General features: G+C 40.8%; 1 protein-coding gene and 1 long non-coding RNA gene across 19 annotated transcripts in view; one reads left to right on the top strand and one right to left on the bottom strand.

The window, feature by feature from the left end:
* Nucleotides 1-4766: 4766 nt before the first annotated feature.
* On the bottom strand, nucleotides 4767-6320 carry LOC115865705 (uncharacterized). The gene is made up of 2 exons (XR_011377484.1): nucleotides 5673-6320; nucleotides 4767-5273 (listed from the first exon to the last, which is right to left on the bottom strand). It is a non-coding gene; the product is annotated as an uncharacterized lncRNA (long non-coding RNA).
* A 36-nt stretch (nucleotides 6321-6356) lies between these two features.
* Nucleotides 6357-15098, top strand: part of CLOCK (clock circadian regulator) — a 140265-nt gene continuing 131523 nt past the window's right edge. For 9 of the 18 annotated variants that reach the window (XM_060299375.1, XM_060299372.1, XM_030880587.2 and 6 more), the window contains exons 1-2: nucleotides 6646-6784; nucleotides 7761-7843. The gene's annotated coding sequence lies outside the window, so the exon portion shown is untranslated. Of the gene's footprint in view, nucleotides 6485-6645; nucleotides 6785-7760; nucleotides 7844-15098 lie in introns of those variants that run through there. The other 9 variants (XM_060299374.1, XM_060299370.1, XM_060299368.1 and 6 more) reach the window with 3 other exon arrangements.

The raw sequence follows: 15098 nt of genomic DNA, 5'->3' as shown, positions 1-15098 counted from the left end.
AGAGAATGATGAAGTAGAAGGAAAGTTAAATACAGATTGAGTAAGGTAATGATAATTTATTTCACCAGATAAGGTAAAATCAAATGATCTAACTTTGGAAAGAATCAGGAAGACCCCTTCTGAGATAACAAAGAAAGGTTTTGAAAATATATATATTGGGATGAAGGGAAGGAAAGTTGGGAGTTGCACATAGTGGTCTTTATTATAGCTTTATGCACACATATCAGAGACATAATTACCTATAAGATCCAACTCCTGAAATTCTCTAACAAATGGATGGAAAAATTCCTATTGAGGATAAAAACAGTTGTGGAAATTAAGGGAAAAGCCATATTATCATAAAGTTAAAATGTAACTTTAGTGCCATCTAATATATATAAGTATAAACATTATTTCCCTTCCAATTGAAACTAAATGCAAAAGGTTCCCCTAAATGTAATCTTGTTTTAGTAAATCCATATTTGCCTATTTCCTTTTTTAAGTAAAAATTAACAGAGGAAGTACTAAAAGTATTTAAGATGTCTGAATAAAAAGATCCATATTTCTTTTAACTCTTAAATTCACCAGGTGGCAGTAGTTTTTACATAAAGCATAGTTCATGAAAACTTTAACATTTGTAAAATTCATAAAATTATAGCATGTTAGAGGTGGCTGGTTTTGATTCCAGCCTCAGCCTTTTTCAAGTAACGCACACACACACACAAATACATTCTTCTAGCAAGTACTCGTGCTTACCAATACAGGTCAGTACTATTTCATACCCTACTTCATTTATACATTCTCACTTAAGTAGGGTATAAATAATTGTTAGAATGTGGGGGAATTATTTAATATTTAATATTGTGTTTCCCATTTTATTGAATGAATTTTTATTTGCTTGGATACAAACTTAAAAGGTTTTTTGAAATTGCCAATATTCAAACATTTTGACCTACAAAAATGGATATTTCATATAGCCAACCTAATATTTTTCTCTATTCCTTGCTGCCAACCATGCTGTACTGAAACTCCCTTCCCTACTTTATAGTGTCTCTTATTGGTCAAAGTGTGGTCCTAGAATCAGCAGCAGCCCCAGGGAACTTGTTAGAAATGCAGTCTCTGGCCCCATCCCAGACTAGCTGAATTGGAATTTTTGTGTTAATGAGATCCTCAGTTGATTAAGCTGCACTAGTTAGCAAGTCCCCTAAAGACATCTTGAACATATTCTTTAACTCTTCTCTCACACTTTTGGTTATGAAAAGTCTGTCTGGTTTAAAACTCCAATCTCAGGTCCCAGGCAAGTGCTCTCTGGCTGAACTTGTGACTCAGGAACTCTGAAGATGGAAGGTGGAGTTTGTTTTTAGCCAATTACTTCCCTCTCTTTTCAAGGTCCATTCTCTGTGGTTTGGGGACTGGGAGGGAGATTAAGGAAGAAAGGGATACGTTTCTCTTAACTGGGTAAATACAATCCATATTGCATCAAAATGTTCACTCTTTAATGGGCACATTGAGTTCTAGAAACTCAGAGGCAGCCTCTCCACTGCATGGTTCCTTGATATGGGCGATCCGTTCTTTCTGCAGCTCTTTCTCTTTTGATCTCTCTCAGTTCCCACTCCCAGAAGTATACCAGCCTCTTGCTGCTAGAATTTCTTTTCCCCTTAGGTGTCAAGGTGTTTCAAACCCGGAGGGCACTTTCTCAGCAGCACTGATGGACCCTGTAGAAATTTACATATCCTTGCCATGGCAAATTGTAGGAGTTACATTATTTAAGCCCACTTCCTGGCTAGCTGTTTCTCTCCAAGTCTCTATCCTCCTGTTCATGTAGTTGGATGCAGAGCATATCAACAATCTGCAAGACATGAGATTCCAGTCTCTTCTTACAGTCACTGCAGTTTCTCTAGCTGATCCTGTTGGAGCCTCGTTCACGTAACTTAGAGTGGGGTGGGGAATAAACGAGAAATGAAAAGCCACAGTGCTCTCCAGGAACCTCGTAAGACATGGCTCCAATGATTCTCTCATCCTCTTCTCATGTGTTCTGCTTATAGGCCTGAAAGTGGGAGTGTTAGGTCCAGTTTTGTCCAGCGTAGTCTTGGCTGAAGGAGAAAGTATCTGGGTCCAAATGTAAGCAGCTATTTAGAGGGTGAGTACTTCATGTTCTTTGTTGCCTATTTTGGACCTCATTCAGCAGCCTCTCATACAGGTGTTAGCTGTGTCTATTATAGTGTTATATATTCTTGTGGGTCTTCAAATACTCAATTACTAACACAGTACTAGTGTTTCACTAACCGTTTTCAGTTTACCTCTCCTTTGTACTTTAATACACATTAATAAGTTTACCTCCTGACAAGACTATAATCTGCCTACAATCATAATTTGGAACATAAGAATGATCCTAAAAATCTTCTAGCATGTTTTAACTTTCATCTCATTCATTCATTCATTCATTCAATCATTCATTTAACTCAAGCATTGAAATGGATGCTGCATGTATAGTGGTGAAAAAAACACATGGTTCTTGCCTCCTGGAATTTACCATGTAGTGGTGTCAAGGGGAAGCTAGTTAATAGATAAGAAAACAAATATCAAAAAAAGCGCAGTAATAGAGAATAACTGTGGGTACTGTGTGTGTGGGGCAGGTGAGAGGTAGGAGGGAGACCTCTTAAATAGGGTAGTTAGATCTTTGAGACATGAAGATTGAGGAGGAACCAGCCAGGAGAAAAGGTAGGAGGGGGGTCCAGGCAAGAGCACAGCATGTACAAAAGTCTGAGAATACAGAGAGATTAGCAAGGAACTGGAAGTGTTACAGGAAAAGAAGAAAATGGTAGGACATGAGGTTTGAGAGACAGCAGGGGCTAGATCAAAGAGGTTATTATGGCCACAATTAGGAATTTGGATATAATGGGAAACAATAAGGGTTTTAAGTAGGAACATGTGATTTTATTTATATTTTTAAAAGAATATTCTTGCTGCTCTGTGGAGAACAGATTGAAGGGAGCATCTAAGATATTTGAGATAGTCAAGAGGAGACATCAGATAGACAATTGGATATGTGTTTGGAACCCAAAGGAGAGGTGTAGGCTGGAGTTGCAAATCTATGAGTTGTTTCAATCATTCCTAGGGTTTCAACAACAAATCATAAAAATCTAAAACCATCCATCCTTATCACCTAACCTTTCTGCAGTAGTTTGTAATTTACACTTGATCATCACAATTCTGAGATGCTTTTCTTCTCACTTTACAGATAAATACCCTGATGCTCAGAGAAATTACTTAACTTGCTCAGTGTCTCTTAGTAAGTATTAGTCAGGATTTAAGCCTAGACTTTTGATTACAGTCTGTAATACCACTTCATATTATTGACTTCCCACTATTTTAAAGGATCTAGAAAGAATAAGAGTAATTGATTAAACCATGAAGGATTCTTAAAAAAAAAACAAAAAAACCCCCCTAACAGTATATTCCCTATTATGCATATCAAACTTCCCATGTTCCAATCCACCTTAAACTATAGTGGCAAAACTAGGAATGTCAAGGAGAGGATGGATGAGAGAGGTATTATGAAAGAACAGAAAGGACATAAGGACACAGGGAACTAGGGGAAGAAATTGAGCAAGAGATGTAAGACCTACACAAAAAGGAACATCATTAATAATAGCCACTATGGGATTTCTTATGTACCAGGTAGTACAATACACACACACACACACAAACACACACACACACTCTCTATCTATATTCTATATCTTCTCTCAATTATCCTATGAGACAGGATTATTATCCTTTATTTACAGATGAGGAAAGTGAAGAACAGAGAAATAACTTACTCAGAGTCATGCAGATATTAAGTAGTGGGGCTGGAATAAATCCTGGCCTTTAATTCCCAATTTTGTACTCTTAGCCACTAAGCTATATTGCCTCCATCAAGACATCAGCTGTGGAGATCAGTTGGGAAGGGAGTTGGAAATGCTCAGTTTAAATTATAGCAAGGTGGACAAGAAGAAATGAACAATATTTGAATTACATAAATTGTGTTTAAGGAGAGGATTTAGGCTGGGGGACAATTTAGGGTCTATGAAACTACGAGGCAGGATTTTTCTTTTAGGGAAAAGTGGAGTCTGGCAGTTGGAAATGTGATTAAAAATATCTGATACAGTTTTCGTCTTGGAGAGAATATGGGCAGAAAGATAAGTTGTGAACTGAGCCACGGGAAATGTCTGAGTGGTGGCAGAGGACTGAGCAGAAAAACAGGGGATTATCAACAGTTCTTGGTAAATGATTAAATACATAAAGAGAGGAAGGAGTCAAAGATGAACATGATACATTCCTAGTGAATAAGAGGACAATGGAACCATTAAAAAGGGCAAAGGTATTTTTTTTTTTTTTTTTGCGGTACATGGGCCTCTCACTATTGTGGCCTCTTCCACTGTGGAGCACAGGCTCGGGAATGTGCAGGCCCAGTGGCCATGGCTCACGGGCCCAGCCACTCTGCGGCATGTGGGATCCTCCTGGACCCGGGCACGAACCCGTGTCCCCTAGCATCGGCAGGCAGACTCCCAACCACTGCGCCACCAGGGAAGCCCGCAAAGGTATTTTTGAAGATATGTGGTTCTAGATGATGCAGAATATGATATCACTTTCTCTAGAATAAACATCCACATCCTAGGAAAAGCATTCAAACCCTCTTGTCTAGTTGAAACCTTCCTTATCAGTATTATTAATCTTGCCTCATCTCTTGCTACCAGTATGTTAGGACTCATGATCGCAAGTGACAGAAAACTTCTCATTGGTTTAAGCAATAGATACATGAAAGAATTTATTGAGTAATTTAGCTGAAATTTCCAGAATTATCTAGTCCACAATGGATTCAGGGCATCACACATGTCTCCAGGCCAAATCTCCATTTCTGAATCTGCTTTCTTCCATGTTGCCTTTTTTCTCAGAATCTGTGAGTGGGAAGATGGCTTCAGGCTTCCATTTTTCCAGACTTAAATCCATTGGAAAAGAGAGATCACCCTTCTTAGTAAGTCTAACCTAAGGCAGAAGATTAACTCAAATATGTTTTCCTCTGGAGTCCTGCCTCAGCCACATGGTCTGAGAGTGAAGAAAGGATAGCTCTCCAAAGGAAATGATCAGAATAGGGAAAGACTGCTAAGCAGGAAAAAAAATGTCTACTAAAATCCTGTCATATGATGACTCCATCATGCTTTCCCACTGTTGACAGAAAAATCCTCAGGTGAATGATCAGGGATCTGAATAAGTTCCTCGATTCTGATGTTCCTTTTCTCTTGAGCACACTGCAAGAATTTGAAATGTTTACTGAGATGAATGTTACTTTGAAGGGAGGATTTTATAGTCACAACAGTTGTTTATTTTTTGAAACAAGAAAATGACTTCTATTTCAAACCCCAAGGACATTCATTAAAATACGAAAACTATTAGGAAAGTAAAAGATCTCTTCCAATAATTTTCAACTACTGAAATGTGCTTTCCCTTGTGGACCAAGTGTGTCTTAACCATCGAGGGAAGTAATTTCCCCCTAAGGTAAGGGGGAGATATTCACACGTTTTTCTAACATGGGAAGCAGTGCAAATTAGGGTCCTGGTTTATCCCCACTGCTTCATCTCCCACCTTCCTTTATACTGTCACCTGGCCTTTAGGATCAGGTAAAAAACTCCAAAGGAGCACATCCATACCTTCTTTGGCTTCCCTCCTCCAGCCAAGGATTCACGTCCGGTCTCCCCAGGCCCACCCTCCAATAAGAAGCGACTAAAGCAGTGCACCTGCAGGAGAGGGGAAGGGAAGAGTCTGGAGATCCAGTCACCTTCACAAATCCCCTCTTCCAGTCCAAGGAGGCAAAACGCAAGTGATACCATTGGAAGGGGAAAAAAGTCTTTCACCCGCCAACACCCGAAAATTTTTTCCTGGCATTCGCAAAATGAGTTGCTTTTCAAGAGAGAGAGGGTCTGAGAGAGGGTCTGCTTTTTAGCCTCTGGATCCCTCATACAAGAAACTCTCCTTTCTCTCCTCCTCGCTCCTCGAATCCAGGGTGAACACCAAAGCCGCCCTGACCCAAAGTTAACACTCCCGGGTTCGGCCGCACCCTCAGCCGACCAGGCCCCGCCTCCCCTGCTTTCCAGTAACCGGTGCAGGGAAGGAGCGCCAGGGAGATCTCGGTTTTCCTGCACGGCTGGCGGCTGCCGCGGATCGCGCAAACGCGCGGCCCAAGGGAGCGGGAGTCTCCTCCGGCACCCGGGAACCCCTCCGCAGCTCAGGGCTGACTAACGAGGCAAGTCGCATGCGCACCGAGACGGGCCGGGGAAAGGGAGAGTGAGGGGAGGGGCGAACGCAGAGCACCAGCCATCGGAGCCCGCGGGGGTCACTGATGACGCATGCGCCGAGAAGGAGTGCAATCACAGCCTCAGCTTGCGGCGACCGGCTTAAAAAAGGAAACACCCGAGACCCAGAGGGCGAAGGAAATCTGGCTGCCGACGCGTGCGCGCTCCCGGTGAGTGGCGCCCCACCGGGTGGGCCTGGGGTGTGACGCCCGCCGGTAGGCTTGCCTGGGCGGCGCATGCGTGCTACCGGTGCTGGTGGAGGAGGGGAAGGAAAGGGAGGGGGAGGAGGAGCGGGAGGCAGTCGCGGGGAATTGTTTGGGGGTGGGTGGGGGGCGCCGCTCAGCCCCAGGTACTGCCTGAGCTGGGAGCCACGGCGTCTTCCGGGCGCAGCCGGGTTAGCTGTTCCGAGTCACCGCAGCTAGGCTCCAGGGTGGGGGAGGGAAGAAGCCGGAGCCGCCGCAAGCCACACGGTGAGGGCGCGGGGAAGGGGAGGGAGCGGGGGGCGGTGTGTACGGGGCCGGGGGGCGGCGGCCAGGGGAGGGGCGGGCGGGTGCTGAAGCCCAAGTTTTGCCCGTCGCCCTAGTGTGTCTTTTCTCGGGAGTTGGGGCGGAGGCCCGCCCCGGTTGAGGGGCCCTCCGGAAAAGCTGGGGTTACCTGCGGGGCAGGGGCGGGATTGGGGTGCACGGCGGGGCCGGGTGGCTGGAGCGCGCTCTTGGGCTGGGGCCGATTCGAGCGGCAGAGCGGCCGGGAAAGCCGGAGACCGGGTGCGGAGAGGGCTTTCGCTGGGGACCCGTTAGGCCTTGTGACCCACTTTATTCCTGTCACAACTCGGGCACGTTTGGAGCGGAGCCCAATGGGGCGCCAGTACGGCCAGCTCCTCCGGGGAACCCCCGCCCTCCCGGCCCTCGGCCCTCGCGCCGCGGTCCGCAGTCCGTGTGGCGGCCACCGCCGCCCCTGGGCTGGTTCCGTTAGTGGTCGCGGTTCCGGGCCTCGGTCCCCGGGGAGCGCGCGGCTCCGCGCGTCCGACTCGAGCGACTGCGCGGGTTCGAGGGTGCCCCGCGCGGCGCCGCTACTCCTTCCTTCCGTCCACCCGCTCCCGCCTGCTCCGTGTCACCGCGGCAGCTGGCTCTTCTAGCTGCCTTTCCGCCGGCGAAGCCGGAGTCTTTATAGCTAGTCCTGGAGCTCTGGCCCCAGGAGTGTAGTTTCCAACGCGTAGCGCCGCAGAGCTTATATTCCTGAGTGCGTTTTCGCCGGTGTAGAAGTCGTCCTGTTAGTAATATCAGAATCCTGAAAGGTAAAAGCCTCGTGCTCTGACCTGGCAAATGAAAGATCGAATCAGGTGGCGGTTTCTTGCTATCAGAATGCCACGCTCTACGACCTTAAGCCTTTCTAACCTTAAAAAAAAGAAAAAAAAAAAAAGAAAAAAACCAATGTCTTCTTTTACAGTGAAGGAAAAGCCCAAGAAGTAAAGAAACTTTTACAGTAATTGTTGATTTGGCTATTATGCTGATCCCCCGAATCAAAAAAAGGTAATTTCACTTAAGTCTGCATTCTAATTTGTAGCTTCATTTTAAGTGATAAGAGGAGAAAATCATGCGGCGTTTTCCCTCTACCCGGTTGAAAAATAAACGTTCTAAAAAGGATAAAATTTAGGTAATGAGGTGCTTTCTCTGTTTTATAATCTTGGTGGGGGGGGGGGAAGAAACTAACTCAGGTGTTAAGTAGTTGACTGAACAGAATGTCATTAAAGGTTAGCCTGAAGAAGATAGATGGAAGTTGTGGTAGAACTAGTCGTGCTCAGCTGTGAAGAATGAGGAAGCTTTCTGTGTAATGACATGGAAAGATCTCCAAAATATGTTATAAAGCGAAAAAAAGCAAGATGTAGGACAGTGTGAATAATGTGCTACTTTGTGTGTTAAGGGGGCACCCGTGGAATAAGAATACAGATTTGTGTTTGTTTTTCTACGTACAAAGAAATCTGGAGGGATAGTGGAAAACTGACAGTGATGGGGCAGAGGGAGAAGTAGCATGATGAGGGGATAGTGGGAAGTGACATGCACACTGTATGTCCTTATATTTTAAAATGTTTGTGACTATATTATAGGTTTAAGGTTAAACAAAGTTCTCTTCTCCAAAATAATTTGCTGTGTGTTTTTTTCTGTTGCTTGTCTTTCCTTCCTAATTTATGGTAATTTTGGCTATTTTCAATATGATTTCTTTTAATTTTTTTAGGAAAATGAACTAAAATTGAAAGAGGCTGAGGTCACCAGTTTAACTCTTAAAGATGTTTAGTCTTATTTTGCTTTGCTAAAATATATGACGTTATTTACATTTGGCATTATGGCTGGATTATGCTGTTTTCAGAGCATAGTTTGTCCTCCCTTCCTTTCTTCCCCAGGAATCGTAGTTGTATAAAATTTTACTTTTACTTATTTTAACTCCAAAGTTGTCATGACAAATAGTTGGAGAATATGAATACTCCATTAAAATGATAAAAGAATTGATTGTCCAGGTAGTTTGCTTTTCAGATTGGGAAATGGTTTTCTCAAGGCAATCAGACATGAACCTCAGTGACATGTAAATTTATATTTGTATACATGTATATAGTACTACTTATGGAAAATTAAACCGATAAGTCAATGATCTGTTGGTGCAAAACACTAAAAACTTCTTACAACTTATGGATTGTTATAAGCAGTATGTAATTTTGGTGGGTGGGTACTCAAAATTCCTCTGGTGGCTAATGTTGTATAATCAAAAGTAGTGAATGTTGAGTGACAGTTGCTATGGGCATTTTTGTTATGTTACCAGCATTCCTTTTTATTTTGTAGGATAGGATAATTGTGTTATTTCTTTTTGATCTGTAGGTCTCTAGTAGCCAAACTTCTGCAAATGGCATTTATTTTTCGTTTGAATTCCATGTGGGTCTATTAAGTCTTTTTGAAAAAACAGAATCATATTTCAAAATTTTACTTAAAATTTTGTTTTTAACATTATAGAAGTAAATCAATGTTCATGAAGAATTAAAACAATACAATGTATATATAATAAGAGAAAACGCCCTTTGCACACTTCCACTTTGTCACATCTCTCCCTAGAGATAACTGCTGCTAACACTGTTATATAACTTTCCAGTTTTTTTTTTCTGTGCATTTACAAACATAGACTTTTCAATCTTGAAAATAGAATTATATTGATTGATCGTCTACTTTGCCAGTTTGCCTCTACTGTGGGCTGTTACTAACCCACAGGACAGGGAAATGACCTGGAGTATGTGAGAAAGTTTAACGTGTAGTATACACCGTAGGACATTCTCATCTTTTCACTTGTGAGGGGCTGGTTGGTTTGGGGTACATTTACAGAGTTTGTAGTGAGGTCTTAACTGGTGTGAGCTTTATGTGATGTAGATTGAATTCACCTGTAAGACATGGATTCCATGGCTTTTATAGGACTCTTTAGGGTCCACATTCTAACGTTTTCTTTGGGTTTTGACCTGGTCAGTAGCTCACAGGTTAAACTTTGATTTTATTCTCCTGTACTTGCAGACCACTAGAAAGCCCCTTAGATTACATCAGCCTCTCCTGGTCCTCTGAAGTGAACCTAGGCAGGCTTTGTCCTTAACTAAGAGACATTGATTGACTTGGATGGAATCCAGCCTTGGATGGAATCCAGCCTTTGAAGCGGAAAGGGGAGAAGAGGCATTTTGGTCCGGTTTGTGCTTTACTGACAGCAGACAAGTTGCATGCATACTTCCACTCAGAGAGAACATTGCCCTTCTAATAGTTCTAGAGGTGGTGGTTTTTTTTTGTATTGTCTTTGTTTTTTTAAACCAAGCTGCGAATAGTTACCAAGACTTAATTCTTTTTAGGTGATAGAAAGTTGAGTATTAGTCAAGACACTTTACTAAGCTATGTGACATACATAGAAAGATAAAGTATAATTGACCCTGCCCTCAGAGGGTTTGAAATCTAGTATGGTTAAAAGAGCATGTATGTAATGATTATAACACAAGATGGGAAATGATAGATTCCATAGATACATGAGGTTTGTAAGGGTAAGACTGTTTCTAGCTTTTTATTTTTGTGGGCATGGAGTTTGGAGGGAGAGTAGATATCTCAACGTTTTAAATAGTTAAGAAAGGATAGAACATAAAGCTCAAATCTTAGCTCTTAAGGGGTAAGGAAGTAAGGAGTTAAATTGCATCCTCATAGCAGGCACTTATGAACACTAATTGATAGTTTATTTTTGTTTGCTTGCTTTTTACTCTCTCCCACTGGAAAGAACCATTTGATGTTTTATTTGATTATTATAATACAGCCTCTCTTAGATTTCAGGATTTTAGAATAGGAGATTTAATTCTGCCAGTTAACTATTGTCTACCATCTAATATGTCAGGCAGTGTTAATATTAAAAGTAAATTGTTGGGGCTTCCCTGGTGGCGCAGTGGTTGAGAGTCCGCCTGCCGATGCAGGGGACGCGGGTTCGTGCCCCGGTCTGGGAAGAGCCCACATGCCGCGGAGCGCCTGGGCCTGTGAGCCATGGCCGCTGAGCCTGCGCGTCCGGAGCCTGTGCTCCTCGACGGGAGAGGCCACAACAGTGAGAGGCCCGCGTACCGCAAAAAAAAAAAAAAAAGTAAGTTGTTTTTTCCCTCAAAGCACATATTTAATGTCCCCCCTCCCCCACATTTTTACTTCTGGTGCTATGTCAAATAAAATATTTATTTGCTGTACGTATTTTAAACTCTGAAAGCAAACAACAATATGGTGAAAACTCAGAGTTCCACAGCAAAACTACCTTTTATTGTTTGTGTCTCTTACCAGTTCTTCTCAGATGCATAAAGTAAAAAAATAATTTTAAAGTGTAGTTTCTTGTAAGCACTGTACCAGTGGACATTGTATTTTCTCCTTTTCTGAGTCTAAAATTCTAGATGGAGTGTATGAATTACAGAATACATTTTAAGTGTCAGAGCAATTTAATTCTTGCTAATTGACTGTGATTTTTATAATGGCATTTATATTTATAGGTTGCTTTACAACCATTTGTTACTTATTTTTATAGCTCTGTTAGGTATAACTCCTGTGAATTAGGTGGGTAAGAGATTGCTGTTTTTCTCCATGTATTTGATTATGCAAATGTTAAATTACCTAAACTCCTCATAAGTATAGTGTCAACTTTGAGTTATTAGTTATTTTAGGTGTGTATTTCATAAAGATGTAAGTCTACTTATTATTTTAAGTCTTAGAAGTCTACAGAAAAATCACTTGTAAAAAATAAATTTTTATGTATTATTTTTGACTTTCATAGGATACTGTTTAGAATGTGATTTACCTTTTATTTTTCAGAAATATTTTCTCATTTTTATATTAATAAGATCCAAGAATAAGACAAAAATTCCCATCTCTTTCAAAGAGGGCACATTTAATCAGATATGTACATTTTTAATTCCCATCCAAGATAGTAGAAAATGAAAATACAGATTGATTCATGCTCAAAATTTTGTGTTTAAAAAATAAAACACAAATGGGTGTTGCCACAATGAGGGTTAAACCAACAACTTGCTAAGAATTTATCATTTGCATTAAAATATGGCTGTAACATAAATAGCTTATTTCTTTCTTAATCTTTCCCCCAGTTATAAAAATAGTGTATCCCTAATGTAGAAAACTTGGGAAACATGCAGAGCATGAATTAAATTTTGAAAATACCACTGGAATTCTCACAACCACTAGACGCCATTGTTAACCTTCTGAAATATCTTCTCCCTGTGTTTTGCTTAGCCACATCACATGTCTATAAGTGTACATATACTTATAGACATCACATGTACACTTATAGACGTGATGTTTACAAAATGGTCTCATAATGCGTCCACTATTGTGCAAACTATTCTATTCACTTAACAGTGAATCTTGAACATTTTTATATCAGTATTTTTCTACAACATTATTATTTTTAATAGTTATGTGATATCCTCATTTATGTTTGTGTAATAATTTACTTACTGGTCTATTTCTGTTGGATGCAAGTTTTCAGTTTTTAAAATTATAAACAATGGGACTCCCCTAGCAGTCCAGAGGGTAAGACTCTGTGCTTCCACTGCAGGGGGCATGGGTTTGATCCCTCATTGGGGAACTAAGATCCCGCGTGCTCCATGGAGCTGTGAAATAATAAATAAATAATAAATAAATACTTTAAAAAATTATTTAAAAAATGGTCACTTTTAGAACTGACAGCATTAGTCATCTGGTAGAGTTGATACTTAAAAAAATTTCAATAGGATAGTCTTCAGAAGAATTAGAATTCAAGTAGAATTTTACTGAATTTGTATTAATGTCGAGATTAAACAGAAATTTTGTGCTTTTTGTTGAAAAAATATGCCAGAAGCATATGATAAATTATCTAATATTGATTCATAATAATGACTCCAAGATTTTTATAATGGTATATTTTCTTTCTAAGGTAGGTTTAACTTTGAATTGTATTAAAGTAACTTGGCATTTCATGAGCAAACATGATTTGGATAGCAGTGCTCTTGAATAAGCCTTCAAGTAAGGTAGGAATCTATGAAGCAGTCTTTACACACTCAATTAAAATTTAAGCTGTAACATTTTTTACAACAGAACAGAGAGTTTGTTTGATTGCTCAAAAAAACTTCCTTAAAAGGAAAGTCTGAATACCAAGAAAGAATACTTTCACCCAAAGAATTGACATTACCTGTGTATAGGATTTCTGTGAAATTTTATTCAACCCTTAGGTATCTATATCCTGTAGTTTAAATCGGGGAGAAAAACTGTTAGATTAAACTATTTTCAGGGGAAAATAGATATGATCTTAAAGTTTAATGCAGTAGTTTTAAGGTGTCTTCTGTTGCCTGTTTTTGGAAGTTACATATTTTATCAGGTTCCTATGACTATTTTTAAAAATTTTTATTTGAGTATAGTTGATTTATAATGTGCTAGTTTCTGCTATGCAGCAAAGGGAGTCAGTTATACACACACATATATACACTCTTTTTTAGATTCTTTTCCCTTATAAGTCATTGCAGAGTATTGAGTAGAGTTACAGTAGGTCCTTATTAGTCATCTATTTTATATATAATAGTGTGTATATGTCAATCTCACTCTCCCAGTTTATCCCTCTTCCTACCCCCCCGCTCTGGTAACCAAAAGTTTGTTTTCTACATCTGTAACTCTTTTTTTTGGTTTTGTTTTTTTTTTTTTGCGGTACGTGGGCCTCTAACCGTGTGGCCTCTCCCGTTGCGGAGCACAGGCTCCGGACGCGCAGGCTCAGCGGCCATGGCTCACAGGCCCAGCCGCTCCACGGCATGTGGGATCCTTCCGGACCGGGGCATGAACCCATGTCCCCTGCATTGGCAGGCAGACTCTCAACCACTGTGCCACCAGGGAAGCCCAACATCTATAACTCTTACTTCTGTTTTGTAGATCAGTTCATTTGTACCATTTTTTAGATTCCACATATAAGGGATATCATATGATATTTGTCTTTCTTTGACTTACTTCACTCAGTATGACAATCTCTAGGTCCATCCATGTTGCTGTAAATGGCATCATTTCGTTCTTTTTTATGGCTGATATTCCATTATGTATATATACCACATCTTCTTTATCCACTCATCTGTTGATGGACATTTAGGTTGCTTACATGTCCTGGCTATTGTAAATAGTGCTGCAGTGAACATTGGGGTGCATGTATCTTTTAAAATTATGATTTTCTCTGGATATATGCCCAGGAGTGGGATTGCAGTATCATATGGTAGCTTTATTTTTAGTTTTTTTAAGGAACCTGCATACTGTTCTCTATAGTGGCTGGACCAATTTACATGCTCACCAACAGTGTAGGAGGGTTCCCTTTTCTCCACACCCTCTCCAGCATTTACTGTTTGTAGATTTATTTTTATTTTATTTTTTATTTTTTTCCCTTTGCGGTATGCGGGCCTCTCACTGTTGTGGCCTCTCCTGTTGTGGAGCACAGGCTCCGGACATGCAGGCTCAGCGGCCATGGCTCACGGGCCCAGCCGCTGGGTGGCATGTGGGATCTTCCCGGACCGGGGCACGAACCTGCGTCCCCTGCACCGGCAGGCGGACTCCCAACCACTGCGCCACCAGGGAAGCCCTGTTTGTAGATTTTTTGATGATGGCCATTCTGACTGGTGTGAGGTGATACCTCATTGTAGTTTTGATTTGCACTTCTCTAATAATTAGTGATGTTGAGCATCCTTTCATGAGCCTCTTGGCCATCTGTGTGTCTTCTTTGGAAAAACGTCTATTTAGGTCTTCTGCCCATTTTTTGATTGGGTTGTTTGTTTTTTTGAGCTGCATGAGCTGTTTGTATATTTTGGAGATTAATGTTGCTGCAGGAGGGTTGTCTTTTCATTTTGTTTATGGTTTCCTTTGCTGTGCAAAAGCTTTTAAGTTTAATTAGGTCCCATTTGTTTATTTTTTTTTCTTTCATTACTCTAGGAGATGGATTGAAAAAGATCTTGATGCAATTTATGTCAGAGAGTGTTCTGCCTATCTCTGTGACATAAATCACAGCAAGATCCTTTTTTGAAAAGGATCTTTTCACTTCCTAGAGAAAGGGAAATAAAAACAAAAATAAACCTCCTAGAGAAAGGGAAATAAAAACAAAAATAAACAAATGGGACCTAATGAAACTTAAAAGCTTTTGCATAGCAAAGGAAATCATAAACGAGACGAAAAGACAACCCTCAGAATGGGAGAAAATATTTGCAAACAAAGCAACTGACAAAGGATTAATCTCCAA

Source organism: Globicephala melas, chromosome 5, assembly GCF_963455315.2.
Source record: "Globicephala melas chromosome 5, mGloMel1.2, whole genome shotgun sequence".
Lineage (NCBI taxonomy): Eukaryota > Metazoa > Chordata > Mammalia > Artiodactyla > Delphinidae > Globicephala > Globicephala melas.
This window is presented reverse-complemented; position numbering and strand designations above follow the sequence as displayed.